The sequence below is a fragment of the Cupressus sempervirens genome, chromosome 5, assembly GCF_028749045.1.
Source record: "Cupressus sempervirens isolate cs-2001-9-10 chromosome 5, ASM2874904v1, whole genome shotgun sequence".
NCBI lineage: Eukaryota > Viridiplantae > Streptophyta > Pinopsida > Cupressales > Cupressaceae > Cupressus > Cupressus sempervirens.
The window spans coordinates 126196509-126219131 of NC_143122.1; positions in this window are offsets into that span (position 1 = coordinate 126196509).

Genomic DNA, 22623 nt, shown 5'->3' on the forward strand with positions numbered 1-22623 from the left:
GTACCTCAAAATGTTTGGGAAATGGTGTCATGGTAATGGCTTTGTCAAATGGGTAAGGACACACATTCTCAAACTTGAATGTCTTCGGATCATTCCCTTCTTGGATGGCTTTCAGAGCTATCTTCATTTGCTCCCATTCTGAATTGATAGGTGATGGCTGGGGTGCCCCCAATGTAGGAGTTCCTTGAGGTAGGTATGTGCTGGATGGGGCCACTGAATATGGATGGCTATGAGGGATTTGCTGATAGGGATTGTACATTGTTTGGGCAGCTGCATGGTGGATGACAGGTTGCTGAGGGGGAGGTGGCGCATATTGCTACATGTGCTGCGAGGCTTGCTGTTGATATGGGATTTGAGGTTGGGATTGAGGAACATAAGCTGGTTGTGGGATAAATGGATTGCTTTGTGGAGGTAAGGTATAAGATGGTTGAGAGGCTTGGGGAAAGGATCGAGGGGCTTGTGGGGTTTGACCAATATATGTGGGTTGTGCCCCCATTTGGGATGGTATCTGCAAATAATTGGTGGTTGGCTAGGGTGGTGGATTACCTCCTAGAAGTGGCATTGAAAAGTAGTTGGTAATTGGAGGTAATGGATTAGTTGGTGGTGGAGGTGGTGGGAATTGAAAGCTTGGGAATGGAACTGATGGGGTTTCATAGCTTTGTGGTTGGATTTGGAAGCTTGGTAGAGTGGTGGCAGGGGCTAGGGTCACTTGGGAGTTTGGTAGAAAATTGGTAGTAGCTTGTGGGATTTGATAGCTTTGTGGAGTGAGGATAGTAGCTTGTAGATTTGTGGCTAATGGTATTGAGCTCCCAAGACCTAATGGAAATTATGGGATTGTGCTTTGGGCTGCAGTGAACAAGCTGGGGGTGATGAAAGGTTGATACCTTGGCCCCATGGGTGGCATCCCTGTTGTATATTGCTGAGGTTGGCCAAAGATGCTAGCACTGATTTGGGAGATGGGTGGATTTGGGTTGGGGAGCAGCAGCAGCAATAGTCAAGGGGGTGAACGGTGAGCTGTTTTTGGTAAAGGGGGTTTGGAGCGGAGAGGTATGAACCAAGGATGGAGTGGTGGTGGATGGGTTGGCTTGCGGTATGGAGATTTCAACTTGGGTGGATGATGGTATGTTTGGGTCTGTTGGATCATATGGATTGGTTGGAGGCCCTTCTTTTGGCATATATTGAGGATAATTTGGATCATAAGAGCCTATGGGTGGTGGTAGCTGCCCAAACAATGGGTGAGATGGATCTGATAATGGAGGGGGTCTTCCAAAGTCAAAGGTTCCTACATTTTCCCTTCAAAAATTAGCTATGATTGTCTCTTTGTTCTTGTCTATAATGGCATTTACCAATACTGCATTTCCTGGTTGGTTCATGAAAGCTTCAATGTCAGTACATGATGGCATAGCTTTCTCTGGGCTGAAGGATGGCTGAGTGCTCAAGGGGGGTGAGGTTGTTCAATCCAAATGATAGGGCTCCATTGTTTCTTTCTTCTTGGCTAAGCGAGTGACGGGTGGCATGAAAAATGCTCCTAGGGATGAGATGCAATAATGCTCCTTTGTCTTCTTCATGCTCATGTGGACCTACAAAACCAATTTATACAATCCTACCAATCACAAAAACAAGAAAAATTAGCCAAAATCAGCAAATAACATACAAAACTTGACTAAAAAAGCTAATGAAGATGACCCATGCGGGGTCCCACCGGGCGTGCCAAAATGTATATGAGCAATGTTAGTATGCTAATAGAAACCAAATTTAAATAAAGCTTCTACAAACTAAACAAAATTCATAAACTTCAAGATAGACTAAGATGAGCTCTCAATTGAGAATATGAGCCATTAATGGACTCTCTCAATAAGAAGCTCTCTTGTTGAGTAGCTTTATCTAAATGGATAGGATGTATGCTCAATATGCTTCCAAAGGCTTCAATGGATGATTGTGGATTTTTGGTGTGGATAGATGGATTTAGTATGGATTTGGCTCTCAAAATAGCATTATAACTTTACTTCATGGATTGTGTTATTTTGCAAAGGGGAAGGATCCAATTTATAGGCAAGAGGCTTGAGGGTTTGAGGGCTAAGATGCAAGGATGGGAAAAAGCTTATGGAGGGCTCAGATTGCATGAGAGGAGAGCACATGGATTGTGCTTCCTTATAGCCAATCAAGGAGTGACACATGTCACATGGTGAGAGGATGGAGGAAAGGGGAAGGATGAGTCAACAAAGGAGGCTCAAGGGATAAAATCTTCATAAAGACCTTCATAATGACTTGTAAGAGCAATAAAAGGGCTTGTAAGAGTCATTTATGACCTAGTGGACTTCATAAAGTTTTATGGTTGAGATATTTTGAGGGTGATGAGAGCAATTTCGACTTGGACTTGATTAGGAAGGTTTTAAGCTTGTTTAGGCTTGTGCAAATGATTAGAGGATGGATTAGGATGGTTTAGGATTAGCTTAGGGATAGGCAAGTGGATGGCATTTAATGAGGGTGGGTGAAGGAGGAGATATTTGTTAACTTTGGCTTGGGTTAGTAAGTTTTAACCCATGTTTAGGGAATGTGACAAGGTTAGGAGGGGATTAGGATTAGGTTTAAAGACATCTTCTAGAAGAGTCTAGATTTTGGATGAGGATAAAGACTTTCTAGAATAGTCTAGAATTTCTTAGGATTAGGATGAAGACTTTCTAGAAGAGTCTAGAACTTCTTAGGATGAGGATAAATTAGATTTTAGGAAATAAATAAAGTTTTATTTATTTCAAGGGTTTGGGTTGAGGAGATATTTATTAAAACTTTTTTAATAAACATGAGGATTAATATTTAATCTTAATTAAATATTTTGAGTTGGGATTAGGGGTAGGAAATGATGGGATTAGCCTTTAATCAAAATTAAAGGAGGATTAGAAGATTTTGGAAGAGGTTAGTGGTCATAAGGAAATTGGCCAAGTTTTGGGCAAAAAATAAATTTTTTATTTATTTTAGGATTTTTGGTCAATTTATTAATTAAATAATTAATAAATAAGGAAATAATGTTTAAATAAGATTTAAACATTTTTGGGAGGGATTCCTTAATTAAATATTTTTAATTAAGATAAAGGGATTTAATGGCATAAAAATAAATTAATTAATTAATAAATGATGATGTCATCAGGAATTTTTTTCAGAAAATAAAAATATTATTTTCTAAAGGATTTTTTAGGTGTCTACACTGATAGCTTCCTTCTATTATTTGAGAGCAACATTCTTTTCAATCATCAAAGTTCTTGCACAATTCATGATAGATATATTTATTCTTTCTACTATAGCATTATGCTGTGGTGTAACAAGGGCAGATACTTGTCTTTTGATTCCTCTTTCAAAGCAATTTTTTTTGAATTGATGGGAGATGAATTCACCACCTCTGTCTGATCTTAGGGATTTCAATTTCTTTCCAATTTCTTATTCTAATCTTGCCAGATACCACTTGAATTTTTGAAAGGCTTTTGATTTTTCTTTTAGGTACATTATTGTCATCATTCTAGAGTAGTCATCAACAAAGAGAATGAAAAATTTATCTCCACTATAACTTTCTATTCTAATAGGTCCACATAAGTCTGTATGAACAATTTCCAAGACTTCTTCCGACTGATAGTCTTTTCTTTTGAAGTTTGTCTTTCCCATCTTACCAATTTGGTAATTCTTGCATAGACTGATGTCAGGCTTCTTCAAACTAGGAATACCTCCTACTCTTTTATGTTTTCTTATCTTAACTAAAATACCAAAGTTCACATGACATAGCCTTTTGTGCCATAACCAACTTTCCTCGACTTGAGCAATAAAACATGAACAATCATTGAGATCAAGATAAAATAGATTTCTTTTTGTTTGCTTGCTAGAACCAACCAAATTTCCTTTCCCATCTTGCAGTTTGGCCTGTCCATTCATGAATTCTACCTTGAATCCAATGTTATTTAGTTGTGCCACACTTAGTAGATTATGCTTTAGTCCTTCAACCCAATAAGAATTATTACACACAAGTTCTTTAGTCAACAAGATACATCATTTTCCTGTTATGTTACAAGGTTCATTATTTCCAAATCTTACACTACCTCAATCATAATATTCCATATGCTTGAATTTTGTTCTGTCACAAGTCATATGATGTGAGTAGCCACTTTCAATAATCCATATGTCATTTTTGCTAACATGAGAGATAAGTGCCATCTTATCTCCTTCATCATCAGACTCATCTTTCACAGCAATAAAAAATTATTTCATCTTCATTGTTATTAGAATCTTTAGCTATGAAACAAGATTTCTTACCTTTGTCCTTGAAGCTCTTGTAGTTCTTGGAGTCCTTCTTGCCTTTATGCTTTTTTTTCCTTCTCATCCTTAATTTCCTTGTTTGGACACCTAGCAACAATGTGACCAATTTCTTCACAAGAAAAGTAGATCAGAGAAACTTTACCTTTGTACTTTCCTCTTTCTTTAGAATACTTCCTTGCAAGCTGGGCTTCAACAAGTTCAAGATCATTTTCTGAACTTTCTTCTAATGATCCATCTTCTTCACTTCTTGATTGATTGGATTTTGATTTTTTGCCCTTTTCTTTGAATGAAATCTTAGCTTTAAATGTAGATTCAATATTCTTTGAAGTAGGAACATAGTTATCATAATTGGCTAACTCAAAAGCTATTAATCTTCCAACTAGAGCATCCAACCCTATCTTATTAGTTGGATCACATCTCATTTCTTGAATAGTAGATACTCTAATTGCATAAATGGGAAGAAGAGTTATGAGTACTTACAACAGTTTCCTCCTTGATGTCTCCTCCATATGCTTTGATTTCACTTACACTGGCCTTGATCCTATCCACATATTTTTCAATGTTTTCATCTTCTCTCATTTTCAATTGATCAAATTGTCCTCTAAGGCTTTCTACTTTGACTCTTCTTACATTATCAGCTCATCCATAGATATCTTTCAATTTTTCCACATTGTAAAAGCAGTTTTGCAATCTTTTACCTCATCAAATTTAGCATAACCAAGAGTAGATGCAATATCAATCATGATGATATTATGATTCTTCTTTTTAGCAATGCCTTCAACTGATAATGTTCCAGTGGGAGTCTTATATTCAACATCAAGATACTTTCAACTTGAATCACTGATGGTAGCTAGATGTAATCTCATAAGTCCTTTCCATGTTGCAAACTTGTCTCTATTCAGCTTGGAAATCTCTTTTTTGTAAGTCATCCTGACCTTTAGCTTAGGTAATTGAAACCTTCTCTACAAGCACCAAAAGCTCTACTACCAATTGTTGAAAATATAAGAGGAGTAACTAAGAGGGGAGGGATGAATCAGTTAATACAAAAATGAATTCCATATCTCTTAGATGTCAATACAGAATGCAAACAGATAACTAAATACTGTTGAAGCTCGATAAACACACAAAATGTTGTAATGTGGTAATAACTAGATTAGCTCGGTAAAAGATTAACATATAAACCATTAGATGTTATATGTGATTACCATTAATTTAACTTAGTTGCAAACACATAAAGAAAATATTATGAACACATTTGAAACTAGGATTTAATGTGGAAACCTAATTTGGGAAAAACCACCAATAGCAACTAGTTATTGATTTTCACTCTTTTGAAGTGAGCTCTATTAGGAGCCAACTCATTTAAAGGTTATAAAACACATCATTAGGTGTGACCCTAATAAAGGATTTAATCACCCTATTAGGAGTGGCTTAGTTAGAGGTCTTCAGAACAATTCAATGGAATTGCCACCTTGTTCTAGAGGATTTTCAAATAGTTATTAAGCCAACTTTATTAGGAGATTTAGATCACTACTACAATGGTTAGAGAGTAACAATGAGATGACCTAATTTGGTTGCAACTAATTTTCAGATTTTAGATCTCTATTCTAGCTTGTACTTGATCCTTCCTAATTGAATATGGCTTTGCTGCACCATAAGGATATTCTGCTTATCCTTCAAATTTGCTTCCTCTACTCATCAATAGATCTTCAATCACATCATCATAATTTGCACATTCTCTTGCACCTTTTTCACACCCTTGAAATCACAACTTGACCTTATACTTATACCTTCCACTTTGTCAAGTTGGCTCAAGTACAACTTACAATAATCAATATTCATCACCTTAGTCAGTTGGAATCAATAGATAAGTCAATTAAGCTTAATACAACAAAATAAGAAAATCCTTTGTTAGCCGACCCTACTCGGTAGGAACTAACTCTAAAATGATTTCCTTTGTTAACCAATAGAAGCTTGGTTAACACTACAAACTTACAAAAATCCTTTAGCAACCAAGTGAGCTTAGTTAGCATTAGTTCTATCCAACTTTCCTTTGACACCCGAGTAAGCTCAGTTAACACTTACTTTCTATAACTTTTCTTTCGACACCTGAGTGAACTTAGAAGACACTGCCTTCTGAACTAGGAAAATATAGGAACACTCGATAGACACTAAGAACTGTCTTCACTACCCGAGTGAGCTCGGAATATACTGACTGATAATGATTATGACATTTGTATAACATCAAAGACAACGCACAATTAATCAATTGTATCCAACAATAAGATCATATCACATGATTTGAAAATGACATACAATCTCCCACTTGAAACAAAACCTAGGGTAAAGGTGAAAAATGATTGTAGATTTAAATAAATTCTCTCCATGAAAGGGTAAAGACACAACCTTAGGATATCAAACTACCCCACTAGGGCAAGGTTTTCAACACTGAGCTAGGGAAATATAATTAGGTTAGGGTTGTTTTCTAGAAAATTGATAATAAATTAAGAATAAACCCTAACAAAATAACACACTTCAATATATTTTCACAATAAATTTTTAAATTTTTGGCGTAGTGAAAATAAGGGATATCAATAGTTTGCACATAGAGTTCCTGAGAAGTGGTTTTTGATGATCAGATTATATCCCCTAATAGAGATACTATCTAGATGAGTGAGTTAGACAAAGAAAGAAGATATGATGTTGATGATATCAGTAACTACACAAAGTCTGAGGTTGCACATATGAATATTTGTAAAGATTGTGTGTCAACAGTATTTTGTAATTATGAAAAGAATAAAAAGATGTAATGAAGCATGTTATCTTAATGAGGTCATATTGTAATTAATTGGGAAAGCCTCAAGGTTGACTCGATGAATTTTTTTTAGGAAATGGTATAAAGGAAAGTTATTTTCCTTGTGATGAAATGTGTTGTATGTATTATGTGCAAGAAGCAAGTGAATATGATAAGTGATGAAGATTGATAAATGTGAGAAAGCGATCAAAGGGATTATTGTGATGTGAGTTTGTAGATCTAACATCAAGATTTAAGAAGTATTTAGTGCGAAAAGACACAGTAAGAGGACATGGAAAGTGTTGAGTTGCTTAGGTTAATTGTATTTTTTATTATTTTGAAAGGAATAATACATAGGCTAGTTGAACAGTGAGTTTGGTGGTCTTACCCCTAAATTTGTTTGGACAGTGGGTCCTTTTGCCTTCTACAATTCTTAACAAAGTTGGCACAACTCCTAACAAGTTTGTTATCTCGTCATAGGGATTCAAAGTCTCCTAATAGGGACTTATATGTATTTAATGCATTTTATTGGCTCCTAATATAATCCATCCTCTTACAAGGATCTTATATATTAGTACATCATTTTATGGGTACCATCCCCACCAAGATTTTCCCTCTGATCAAGGGTTTCCCTAATTAAGATATTTGGTATTATTGTGTATGTGTATCTTCTTATGGTTTTTGTTGATATTGATTACATGTTTAAGATTTAATAAGGTTCATAAAAGTGGTATTGATCTAATAAATAATTCACCCCACACAACCCCCCCCCCCCCCCCCCCAACTCTCATTTATCTTGGTGGACATGATTTTCTAACAAGGAGGTCAATAATTAGTAAAAGCATTAGCCTTGTAAGAAGGGATGGGGTCATTGAAGAATCCTTGGAGAATTGGCTCATCTTCTTCTCACTCATCATTCCCATAAAAAATAGCTTTGCAAATGAAGGTGGAGTTGGAAGGTTCCTGCAAAGCACTTGGGAATGTCTGGTTAGACCAGGACTGCAAGTTCAAACAAGAAATATGAATTACTTTCTCTAGGGTGGCATAAGTGGCCTCCGAAGGCATTCTAGTATTGTGTAATCAACAATAGCTAGTTAAGGGATAAAATTCCACCATGAGGATAGTGTGATTAGGTTCTACACTCCCTTGGTTATCTAACTGACTTGAGGGAACTCCCCTATTGTTTGGCATATTATTCTATTGTTAGTTGCCTGAGTACTCATTATAGTTGCCAATATTAGTGTTGCAGGGACCAAAGTTGTAAGAACCTCTCTTTCTCTCTAGAAGTTATTCCTCTGTTGGGGAGGAGAAAACTATTGGTTTATTCTTACAGCCTTTTCTATCTTAAGTTGGCTCATATCATTAGCCAAATCAATGATAATTCTCTAGAAGGATTCTACGTGAGCCACACGATGCATAACTTGATCAAGTGGTTGTGAATATTACACCTATATTCCCACTAAAACAACAGGGACAATGAGATTTCTCCCACTTGGGTCAAAGGATAAAAAGGTAGAGACTTTATATGATGGTACGACTTGAGGAGCCGAAATAGGAAATGAAATCTTGAGTACCTATGGTACCATATGTTGATTCCAATGAGAATATTCTAGAGCTAGAGTAGAGATGGATTCTAGTGCATATGTGTAGTGAGAGGTGGGATAGGCTTGTAATCTTTGCCACATGAAGTGTGTTATAACTACTTAGGTAAGGAGCTATTCTAGACAAGGGTTGACATGGCATACTTTGTTGAGCATCAAGAAAATGACCCATGAGTTAGGTAGAGACCTCCAAGGCTGAGGCATAAAATTTGACCTAGGTATCTTAGTCCTCTTGGGACATGATATGTATGATGAAGGTTGACACAACTTAGGGTATAACATCCAAGTAGATTCTCAGGGTCATTATTGGTGTGGGAGAAAAAGCATCTAAACATCATTTGAGAGTACATTGGAATTTGTTGTTGACTATTGGAAAAGGTTCATTGAGTTCCACTTGAATACCAATGAATTGGAAATGGCACAAAGTAGGGTCATTTTTAGACTAAAATACTGATAGAAAGGTTTCCTCCATATGGACCCATCTATTGATAATTAATAGGGATATTAAGATACCAGTTTAGCTTATAGGGAGAACATGTGGAAAGAAATATCCTTGTGTCCTACATTATTATGGACCAGAGCATCCTTGAATGCCTAGACATGTTCTTCCAATATTCGAGGACTCAAATGCACATACTTTGGGTAAAGTGTTCTCAGGGTGTGATGGTAAATTATGGATTGTAGGGAAAGTTGCCACAGGTGACAACTATGCCTCCAGAAACACAAGTTGTTATGGAGCATCCATTGTCCCTAGTGGTAATTGGGACACAGTTACACTCTAAGTAGTGGTAGCAAGTTGGGGCTTGGAAGCCTTACCCTTCTTTTTCTTCTTTTTTTTCTTATTTTAGACTGAGAGTTTGAGTTCTACAAACTCTACATGATAACAAATGACTGCAACTACCAAAGGAGGGTCACAAAAAAAGAGCCAACTTGACACAGGATTTAGGGGATATGATACTCATTGAACTACCATTCAAGTGGAGACCGATTAGGGTCCTCAAACCTAAAACCAAAATTAGATGGATTTGATGAATGTGAACTTCCTTGGGCCAATTTTTACATTGCACATGACCAACTAATGTCCATACTAACCAATGGCATACAAGGAAACTATACAAAAGTTCAAATGGGTCCTCCTTCTAGTGTCATTTTTTTTGTAGAACTTTTTTTCATGCCTTACCAATAGAGTAATAATTATCATCAAAGTGGAATGTTCTACCAATATCACCAAAAAGAGTAGAGAGAGAAACTCTCAGCTCCGAAGCTATAGTAGATCACATCTTGATCATGCAAGGAATAGGAAAATTTGGATAATGAAGGAATTGTATTTATTACAAGGTGAGAAGATATTTTAGTAGTTCCTTACATATATTAGTTTTCGCAATGGATCACTTTGAACTAGATTGGGAAAATATCATAAAACGGAACCAAGGGGTTTTAGAAAGAAAATAAAGAGCCTATAAAACTAGAGACTTAATCTACCTATAGCCTACTTTTGCATCATTATTATCAACAATACTAGCTTGGATGGTAGGATAAATTAAATACATGCTAGATTAATCAATCTTACAAAAATAAGTGCTCCAAATGAAATAATACCGAAGTAAACAAGATCATTTAGATTTATATAAGCCAAGGAAGATAATAGTAATAAAATATAAATATCTCACTGCTTTCAATGATAAATGAATCCCATAGAAAAACACTCCAAGAATCCATTACTCTAATAATAGCTTATAAATATCAACATGCATTGGGTGAAACAATGCTGGAAGTTGAATTGCAATAAAAGAAAAGGTGGTATTGTTTTCATTCATAGCAATGGTGTTGCAATGAAATGGAAGATAAAATCATCAATTTTACCAGCCCTAGAATAATTGACATTCTTCTTATTTATAGGTCTGTAGCTTTAGGTAGGAAACTAACATTTCACCCTAATTAGTTCACCTACCACCTTTATATCTGAGATCTATAAAATCTACTGCCACCTTCATGGAGATACAACTGCAGAAGAGGAAATTACACATTAAAATCCATGGAAGGAGGATGAAAATAAGTGGGGAATGAGGAAGGGGATTTCCCAAAGAAAATTTGATCCATAAATGTTGATCTTCGCCTACTTTTTCTATCAAATCTCTATCACTTATCTCCTCGAGGCACCCACAAATTGATAAGAGCACTTCAGTTCTTTGATAATATTAAATACATCTAGTGTGTGGGGAATGCAAAGTTGACAAAAGAGAATTATTTATCTACCATCATTAACTACCTTTCATGCCATAAATAATTTTGTTAGCCAACAACAGGAGCAAAGGGTCAGATTCGGGAGGAACCCAACACACTCATATATCTGAAGGACTTGAGTTCTAAGACTTTGAGATACAAAAAATTAAATATTGACTACCACGTAATGCAATCTGACCTGACCAAGTCACAAGGAGAAGAAAATACTAGACCCAATTTTGTATTTAGTAGAGTTGTGGCACATTTGAAAGGATGTGAAGCTCCTTTTGAGCAAGTATCAAAGTTGGCCAAAAGGATCCTTAGTTGCTCAAAATATTGCTTGTAGGGGATTCCTCATTAAGAATCCTCCCATATCATGACATAGGAAGGGTTGAACACAAATGGAGAGGCCTCATTGAGCTAAGAAGACAAACATTTTGGACCCACTCTTGCAAAGTGTTAATTGTGCAAGCATCCTTCCATTTGTAAACTTATTTCTTCTAGAGCTTCCCTTCTTAGGAAACCTTGTCTCCTCTGTTGGTGACTGGTCCTTCCATGGTTCAGATCTTGGGACCCAACTAACCTAGAACCCTTAGGGAATAGCCTTCCCATTTCTTCTTGGAGATGCCCCTTTTATCAGGCGGTCTGCAACTTCTAGAATTTGTATTGGTCCTTGTCTAGCCACAATACCCCAAAAATTTTGTCAGTCCTCCAAAGCTAGTACCCATTACCACCTCAAAAGCATGAAAATTGTATCTCACTAATAAGGGGGGGAGAAATATCTAAATCTTGAAAACTTGCAATTTCAAACCTCATGAGTAAAAAAAGATAGTTTCAAGCTTACCATCACATATCACTTGCTCTTTACCAGAAACTGTTAGAATATATAGTCCACCAATATAACTAAGACAAGGGGTGAATTAGTTATCCAACTATTATCACTATTATAAACCTTATTAAATCTTAACCATGTGAGCAATATAATCAAAAACCAAAACAAGATACTCATGCACAATAACACTAGATATGTTAACTAGGGAAACACTTGATCAAAGGGAAAACTCGAGTGGGGATGGTACCCACAAGATGATGTACTAATATAAATTTTCCTTGTTAGAGGATGGACCCTATTAGGAGTCTATGAAAACATTTAGTATATATTAGTCCCTATTAGGAGACTTTGAATCCCTGTTAGGAGACTCCAACCCTGTTAGGATTTGTGCCAACCCTACTAGGACTTGTACAAGGCATATGGACCCACTGTCCAAACAACTTTAGGGGCAAGACCAATAAACCCACTGTCCAAATGATCTCTATATTATTCCTTGCAAAATAATAGAACTAAATTGTACTTCTCCTTCCTCTTCCTCTATCCTATCAATCAAACTTTTTCTCCTTCTAATCTCAATACCAGATCACAAAAATTCACTTTTAATAATCTCTTGGATCGCTTACTCACATTTACCAAATACTCTGCTTGTGTTTTCACTTCATTGAACACTTCGCATACTCCATACATAGTACAAACAAGGAAAATGCTTTCCTTTATGCCAAGTCCTCAAAACAATTCCTTGATTCAGCCTTGAGGCTTTCCCAATTAATTATAATAGGACCACAAAAAGATAATTAATTGTTTTGTAATCATATAGCACTGTCGACTCACAATCTATAAAACTTCTCAGACTTGCGACTCTAGAACTTGCACACTCGTTGATGTCATCATCAAACTATCCTCTATCACTGTCTAACTTTGCATCTTCGAATTATATCCCTATTAGAAGATATAATATGATCATCAAAAAGTGCATTCAAGTACTTTGTTTCTGCACTGCTCTCTATAAATCACTTATAACATATGTATGTCTTCGACTTAGGTGACACAAACTTAACCTCATCATTAAGACACATTGTGTAACATGTACTTAATTGCATGTCACCTGATCATCAAACCTCATCCATATGACCATGATCTCTATCTGCTACTCTGTTAGTATTCACAAAATTACTGCTATGTTGACATCAATGACAAACATAGTCATGAATGCAACATGTCAATACTACCACATGCTCTCCAATACTTAGGATACTCCCCAAAAGAAATACCATCACCATTCATGCTAACAATCTCCTCCTTTGGCATTGATGGAAACATGGATGAAAAACATCTAGGTTCCAAGAATACCAAACCATTCTCTATTTTTGTTGTTATTGTTCTCATCTTTTCAAGTCCTCTTCATCAATCAAATCTAAAATCCTTTGGAACACTGCTATGTTTTGCATCTTCTTCAGATTGGCATTAGTTGTTCACATACTAAACAACTTAACTTATAACCCATACATTATAGTTCTTCATGCTTTATATCTCCCCCATAGAGATATTCCTTCTCCTTTCTTACATGAATCTTTCTAAATCTCCCTAATAAAGTAAAGATATTTTTCATGTACATATCTCCCCCATTGACATCAATGTCAAAGATCTAATTATACCAATTATCTACTCCTATACTTCAACTAGCTCAAGTGTCCAAACACACTATTCAAGACCAATTACCAAGAGTCCTAGATGACTTTACTCATCTCAAATACTCCCCCATGTAGGAAGCATCAACATTCAATCTACTCAAACAATAGTGCTTTGTACCACTAGACTAATGCAATCTCTGCATCATCTACTCTAAAGTAGGTAGGGGCATAACCCCAAGCATATCTCTCAAGTACTCAAATGTGTCTTTGGGCAAAGGCTTTGTAAAGATGTCTACAATCTGATCTTTAGTACTGACATACTCTAATTTGATCTCTTTCTCTACTACCTTCTCTCTCAAAACATGATACTTAATAGATATATGCTTAGTCTTAGAATGCAATATAGGATTCTTAGATATACTTACTGTACTTGTGCTATCACAATATATGATAATAGGTTCTAAGAATTCTATCCCAATATCCTTCAGCATCTGCTTCATCTATATGACTTGATTGCATTTATTTATTTTTGCTACATACTCTGCCTCAACTATACTTTGTGAAATACAATCTTGATTCTTTCCCAGCCAAGAAACCAATATTCCTCCAAGAAAGAATGATCCACCACTGGTGTTTTTCTATCATCCATACTGCCTGCCCAATCCACATTAGTATAGGCACATAGAGTAAAATCACTTTATCTATGATACCATATCCCATAATCAAATGTTCCGTTCAAGTATCTAGATATCCTTTTTACTACTACATAGTGATACTCCTTAGAATTAGCTTAAAATCTTGCTACAATCCCAATTGCATTTTCTATATGTGGTTTAGTGTGAGTGAGATATTGCAAACCTTCAATCGTGGATCTATACTTCTTCTACTCAACTATAGGTGTTTCATCCTTGCTAGATAACTTGTGACCAGTAGTGTACCAATAGTCTTATAGTTTTCCAAGCCAAATATTTTCAATAAATCTTTCAAATACTTAGCTTGCAAAATGAAAATTTCATCACTATTTTGCACAATTTGCAAACCTAGAAAGAACTTCATCTCTCCTATCATGCTCATTTCAAACTCATTCTTCATCATTGCCTCCAAATATTATGTCATCAACAAATATTACTATTATTAGCAAACCATTCTCAATTATTTTATAATCATTACTACACAAGAAACATCTTCATCATCAATTATTCTAGTGTGGAGGGAAAAGTCCCCTTTCCTAACTGGGCTTGGGCCACCATCCCCAAGGGAGGAAATAGTAGCAATAATGGGGTGGTGATCCAAAAGAGTGTAGGTTATGACATAAACACTAGGGTTGTTAACACAATGAGAAGAATCAAAGAACATCTTGTTAGCATAAAATTCGTCCAACCTAGAGTAATTCCTTTTACCACCCTATTGGAAGTTAGACCAAGTATACTATATCCTCCCATGGGATGCTTTACTTCCAGCAAGGGGAGCAAAAAATTTGTGCTTGCTAACCATTTTGGACTAGAACAATTTCTCATCCCCTTTCCACTCTACTCTAAGACCACTTATTTTATCCACATAATTGTTCTACCATATTGAAATATCCACCAAGCACCAAGGAATGTCCTTGAGTTAAAAGAGCCACTTTCTCAATTCAATCCAGTCTCTAGTATCGTTAGGGGCACAAACATTACATAACCCAACTTTAACTCCATCGACATTAAGAATGATCCAAATAAATCTAATACACAAAGAGCAACCCTAAGAGGACACCTTAAAGCTCCAGTGGGTAATAAACAATATAGAATCCCCTCCCCTTAATATGATTGGTGCAAAAAAATGCATTTATCTATATACGTATAAGGGTTATTTCCAGAAAATATCATGTAGCTTTCACCTCATGGAGGAGAAGTATATTAATATTTCTTTTGCATCGTGAGGAACCTCAAGATGATGTATTTCTTAGAGGGGACTCTAGTCTTCTAACATTCCATGAAGCACATTTTAAACTAATTATGAGGAACCATTATTGGGTGTGATGTCCATAGGAGTTTTCAAACTCTTATAACATTAAGGTAGTTTTTGTTTCAATTTCTTATTGGGAGCATTATGATTGGAGTTCCATGGGGTCCTGCCCCTTTTCTTATTATGACCCTCATTCCCCTCCTTACCATTCTTCTCATCAACAACCATACATTCTAGATTGTGTTTCTTTCCTCTTCTTTTCATCAGTTTAACCTTGAACACAAAGGATGGTTTTAAGAGCTCCCCTTCTCGAGGTACCATTGAAGTGTCACTACCATTATTTCCATATGAAAATTCAATATCATTGAGGCTAGGGATAAGAATATTAGACACCATCATAGGTGATTCATCTTGGGAGTGAAAATTGGTCTGGGGGGTTAAGGGAGAGGAGCTAAGGGGAAGAAGGGACATGAGGGAGGGAAGTAGGAATGACAACAACAACAACAACAAAAATTGTGAAGTTTATGTAAATCCTCATATGTGGATTTGAGGGCATCAAGACTATCAAGATTTCTAACAAGGAAATCTTTGAAGGTCCCCTCATCCCCAATGGATTTCTCAATGACCTTTCTAACCACACTAGGTAGGTTGTCACTATCCAGACACTCACTCTTCTCTATTGCAACCTTTAGAAGGAAGATATGTCTTGGGTCCTTATTAAGGGAACCATCTTTGGAGCATAGCTTGGCATCTAGAGTGTTGGATTTTTTTAAATTTTCTACAAAGCCAACTATTGAGCATTAAATCTCTTAGACTTGTTTCAAATTTTCATTGACCCTAACTTAAATTCTACTACATCTGCAAGTGGAAAATTTTTAGGGCATCATTTGCATCCACTATGGGAGGGGGAGTGAAATGTAGTTCAACACTAAATCTCCTTTTAAGATCATCCAATGTGTGAACCAAGGCCTTTAAAATTGAATCGGGAGTTATAGACAATGAGGGAATGGAAGGAGTATTGTCATTCTTGGTGAAGCAAATGGATGGTTTTTTTCTTTAGGATTGGTGGGATTCTTAATCATGGGGAAATTTTTTCTAATGTGACCATTTTTCTTTTAGAGGAAGAAAATATTCATGCCTCCCTTGAAGGTAATAGGGAATACAAAGAGTTTCCCATCAATGTCAAATGTTGCAGCTTTGGGAAGATCAAATCCCAAATTAATTGAGATAAGAACATGAGCATTTGAATACAAAAGGAGATTATTAGTTTTTTCATTTCTAATCACATTGTTGATGGGTTCCATTGCCTAAGGAGTTAGATTTAAGATAAATGGAGGTAATTCACCCATAATGAAGCACCTAGGTCTAGAAAAGGCTAGTATTTTTTTATGTATTTCTTCTAGGGTCTAGGGAAAAATCCTAAATACACTAGAGCCGATAATCTAGAATTAACTTTTAAACCACTTATTTCCATGAGTTATGGTTAGCCATGAAAATAAGAGACAAACCCTTTTGGATCATTCTAGAGTACGAAAAATTGAAGTCAAGCTTCTTAGGCTAGACATTATGTAACCACTTGTTAAGAAAAAAATGAGAGGGCATGTGATCCAAGTCTTGAACGAAAATAGATAAAGTAGTATCTCTAAGTTTGCATTTTCTAAGTTTTATAATTATCTATATGTATACACACACACACACACACACACACACACACACACACACACACACACACACACACACACACACACACACACATAATGTTAGTTTGAATCCATAATCGATTGTAGTGGGTTATCACTAGTGGTTCACCTCGGGATGTTTTTCTATAGATCTTGATCTTAACATTTTAAAATCTTATAAAGTTGCATTAACATATTATGCATCAACATATAAATGAATAAGCTAGCCTGTGTATCATTTTTGTTTTCATAGTTTTTCTCTTATGTTTATAACTTCAAGAGAGCATTTTTTATGTACATCTATGTATGATGAAATGCCAAGTTGGTAGCTTTTGTGTAACTATTCTAATAAGATAAGTTAGTGATTAGTATTTTAACCATAGATAGTAAAACACTTCTCTTGATCCTTGATCTTAATGTTGAGTTGTCATTTTGCACAGTGCTTAATAGGAGGAATCTTTTGAACTTCTTTCTTGAAAAGCTGATCTGGGATCAACTCCAAGGTTATGGGCGATCTTACAACCTACTGGAATCCACTTAGTTGAAGATAAATGTGATTGTTCATAGGGATGCCTTTGTTGGTTTGAACCAATTTCAGATCAAATGGTCAATCTTCTTGTTGTTTCAAAATTAACCACCAAAAGAAATATGGTATTTTTCTATTTTTAAATGAATGCAATCTAACAATGCAACTATATGAATTCCTAATTTAACCAAGGGTTAGCAAAGCAAATAACAAAGATAAGGTAGCAAGATGTTTAAGCAAATAATATGAAAAGTAAAATCTTAACTAACATAAGCCACAGAAACAACACATTTGCGAGTTAAGCCTTTGAAAAGATCAATGGGTAACCAATGAAAATAGGAGCAACACTTCCTTAATTCCACTAATGCAATCATCTATAGGAATTCAATAACTATAAGATGTTTCACTTTTCACCAAATCACATGGCCACGAAAAATGTGCTCATGCGAGATGAAAGGCTATGCAGGAACAATATGATGATCTCTTCTCGAACTAAGTACATCAACTAAATTTGTAGACCCCTAAAAAACACCAAAATTGAAAGATCGCACAACCAGAATAATGCAAAAAAACTATTAGCTCAATTAAATTCCATGAATATACATCCACAAAATATAACACACTTAGGTAAGAATCACTACACTCCAAATATGAGCACCAATAGCATATATTATTGCATCAAAATAATGGCGGCCTTGAATACATATTACATTTCTAAATTTATTAGAAATATTCTCATCAATTTTTGTTGAGAGTGAGAGATATCTTTATGAAAACATATGCTTCTAAACTAATAAAACAAATCTATTTATGTAGAAACTAACTCTCTAACTGGTGCTTAGTAGGACTCGATCCATATTTATATCATTAAATGGATGCATGAGCCTTTACATGTCTTGAAACAAAGAAAGCATGAGAAAATAAGAAGAAGAAAGCTATTGGATGGTGTAGGGGTCTCTGGAGGTGCCAAAAATAGAAGCTCAACCTTCTTTGGATGTTTGTAGGAGTTAAACTATTGTTAGAATGCATTTCTGGTGCATGGAAAGCTCTAAATTTGGAACTGGCAGATAACTATCAGTGCACCTCTGAATTCTTCAAAAATAACTTTTAGCACACCTTGGAAGAAGCGCACCTCAGAAGTAGTGCACTTGGCACACCTGGTGCACCTACACACCTCAAAAGCTCAATTTGCCAAAAAATTGAAGTTCTCAATTTTGAGAATGGTTTATGGGTTTTTCTTAGACAAGGTCTGGGATTACTTTTTATGTACTTAATTTTTCCCTTTTTGATGATTTATACATTCTTTATAGCCAAACACTTTCATAAGAAGTGCACCTCGGAAGCTCAGAAGCTGAATTTGTCAAAAAATAAATGTTTAGTATTTTGAAAATGGTTTCTAAATTTTTTTTAGATGAGGTATAGGATCAACTTTTGTGTACTTACTTTTCCCCTTTTGATGACTTATACCCTCTTTATAGCCAAACACTTTCATAATAAGTGCACCTCGAAAGCTTAGAAGCTCGATTCGCCAAAAAATTAAAGTTCTCTATTTTGAAAATAGTTTATGAGTTTTTCTTAGATGAGGTTTGGGAGCACTCTAGTGTACTTATTTCACCCTTTTTTGATGATTTATACCCTTTTATAGCCAAATAATTTCATAGATTTGAACTCCTACTTCTTCAATCTAAAATCCCAAGGCACTCATTATAGACACCTAAATTTGATTACACCGCTTTAGTAATCCTATTTAGCTATCTCTAAAGGCATCATTAATTAAATTCCTATTTAATTAAACCTTTTCCATCCCCTAGCTGATTAATTTAATTAATCATCTATAGTCCTAATTGATAAATCAAATAACTTATTATTTGTCAATTAATCCTATTCTCCTATCTAATTCCAAAAACCTCATTTATTAAATAAATCTATTTGATAAATAAAGCCCTCAAATCTAATGACCCCTATCCTATCTTAAATCCTCCATTTAGCCTAATCCACCCCATCCACCCATACTAACCTAGCTTAGCCACTAACTTACCCACCCTCATGAATGACATCCACTTGCACATCTCTAACATCCTTAATCTAATCCTAAAACCAAACCTAATCCCCCCCCCCCCCTAACTTTTTCACATTCCTTAAGTGAGCTTAAGACTTTCCTAATCCAAGCAAAGTCAAAAATCTCAACTCCCTCCAAAATATCTCAACCATAAGCCTTCAATGCTCTTACAAAGCTATAAATGGCTCTTCCATCCTCACTCATGACTCTTACATCCTCAACCACTCTCATCAAGCCTTTGACCAACCCTTATCCTATCCTCTCACACCCATCCTCCTTGTGACAAGTGTCACCTCCCTATTGGTGCTAAACAAGCACAATCCATGTGCTCCCCTTTGAGTGCATCCTAGCCCTCCCTCACCATCTTGCCATCCTTGGATCTTAGCCCTCCATCCCTCAAGCCTCTTGCATATAAATTGAACCCTCTCCCTTCACTAAAGTCATCCACCTTCCATGCAAAGTTATAATGCTATTTTGAGAGCTCATAAACTACCAAAATACCATTATAATGGCAAAATCACTCCATGACTCCATTGTTCAAACCTTGTTTCACTCACCCCATCCATCCATTTGAAGTAATTGAGCAATATTATTGTGAGCATACATATTTCAATCAGGGACAAATCCTTCATATCATGTGTTATGCCATTAGGAGCCTACCATTCTTGGTTTGCTTCCTTTTGTGGTGATAACCCTCGATCCTATCTTAAGTGTTAGCTTGCTTAGTATTGTTAATGCTTTCATTTAATAGTTAGTATTCAATTTGCACTACTAAACTAGGTGATACATTTTGGCAAGCCTGGTGGAACCCTGCATTTGGGTTAATCTAATCATTTTTTTATTTTGTTTGATAAACTAACAAAACTAACATTGTTTGCTTACAATTGTTTGTGTTAGATTTGCTGATTTTGTTACAGGTACACATGTCACTTTTGGGAAAACGCGCTCCCAGCCATCTATAACTTTCCATTTTTGAGACCTCAAAAAATTATCTTTTTCTGCGAACCCGCGACCCCAAGAACACGTTCCCGCGACGCGAGAACGAGGCCATTTGCTGGCGGGAACGCGAACCCGCGACAGCGAGTTCACAGTTTTTCAATAGATAGCTGCTACACGACTTTAAAACTTTCTCTACATCCCCACCGACGAATCCTCCAGCAGGAACGTAGCTCAAAGAAACTGGGATCATCATTCCCACTTGCGAAAATGCGCCCTTTTTTTTTAACTCTATAAAGTTGTAATAAATTTATCTTTCGCGGGACTGTCATTCCCGCGTCGCGGGAACGTTGTAAAATCACAAACCAGCGAGATCGCTCTGTTCAAAACAAGCTCCCTGATTTTTATTTTATCTTCTGCCAATTTTTACTCGCATTCTCACGCCTTGGTAGGCCTGCGGGAACGCATCCTTGCAAAGAAAAACTCCAGCAGGATTGTGAACCCCGCGTTTTATTGTATTTTCTCTGCGAAAACGCTATCAATTTTTGTTGGTTGGGTCTAAGTCATTGTCATTTCTCTTTACAAATTGGAAAAATGAACTTGTATGTCTAACAAACCCACAAATCAAACATTTTGTTTTGGAGCTTAAAAGGAACAACTACAAACTTTCAATTTTGCATCCAACTTAAGCTAATTTAATCTTGAACACTTAGGAAATTCGTTAAGTTAACATAAATCAACAAACAAAAAAATTAAGCGGTTTTCATTTGGACTCACCATTTTTCTAACCACCCATCATTCTAACCATTGGTTGCAATATCAGTGCCATATATGGGGATGGGTCCACTTGAAAAAGGTGTTAAGTGGTCCAACCTGATTCTACTTGATTTTTTTTTTTTAGGATTTATCTTAACTTATAAGATTTCATGATGTCCACAAATCTAGATTAGATCGATCACACTTCAAGTTTGGACCTTAAAATTGAACAAAAATCAATTGACGTAGAGGGCCTCTGGGCGCGCGCTTGAAATCGAATTTCACACATCTTTGTTTTGGGCTTAAAATAAACTCACATATCAATCTTGAATGTCTTAAAGAAAATCAATCGATAATTGACGTGGAGGGCCTCCGAGTGCGCGAGTTTATTTTTGTTGACCCTAAATCTTTTTGATGTATTCATTCTTCGATCAATTTTACTTTTGTTAATGCTTCAAGTTGAAATTGAACATTTGCATCCTAAACATGTGTGTGTTTGCAAGGTCTAGATCAGAAAAACTTAAGCATCAATTGGAAAATAATTATGTCTTTTAGCCCAAGATCATCCAAGTCTTCTCTCCCCTTGTCGTCTTTCGAGGCCATCTAGGGTGTATAAGATTAGGATCCAAAATCTTGTTTAAATTTTAGGAGGCCTGCTTGAGGATTTCATCACCCCTTGGGACGACCTCAACTCCAGCGTTCCGATGGAGTATAAAGATCGGGAGGTGAATCCAAAGACACCTCTCTTGGGATCAAGATTTTGTCACTCGGGCTAAGCCTCAAGGAACTTTATACCCTTGAGAAGTGAAAGAGGAGAAGTGGGTTACCGCTCCTCTCGGTTGTGTGACATCTTTTAGGTTTCATCTATGAATTTGGGCCTCACATACCTTGGTTATATCGAGGACTCCCTAGCTAAACCAACTGTCAACCTTGTAGACAACCATCTAGGATGTTAATGTGTTTAAAGTGACTGATCAAAATATTTGTAAAACATACACACTCCTTGGCACAAGTATCACATTTTGGGAATCAAAACTTCTATCTAGTTGTTCTTATCTATTGCTTGATCTTTTATTTGTTGAATGAATGTTTTCCAAACTTGGTCAATCCTAGCATAGGGCATACTTAGCGTAGTCACTGCCTCCAAAAGAACCCTGCAGTTGTGAGTTGTAATCCTCAAAAATATCTCATGTCAAGCAATCCCAAGACTAAGTTTAAAAAGGCTAAGCTTCCTCAAATACCAGCCTACAAAGAAATCGAAGTAGAGCATAAGAAGCATACCCCCAACCCCAAGATTGCCAAATTGGATCAAATTGAGAAAGACGGAGCTGAAGTAGCATTGC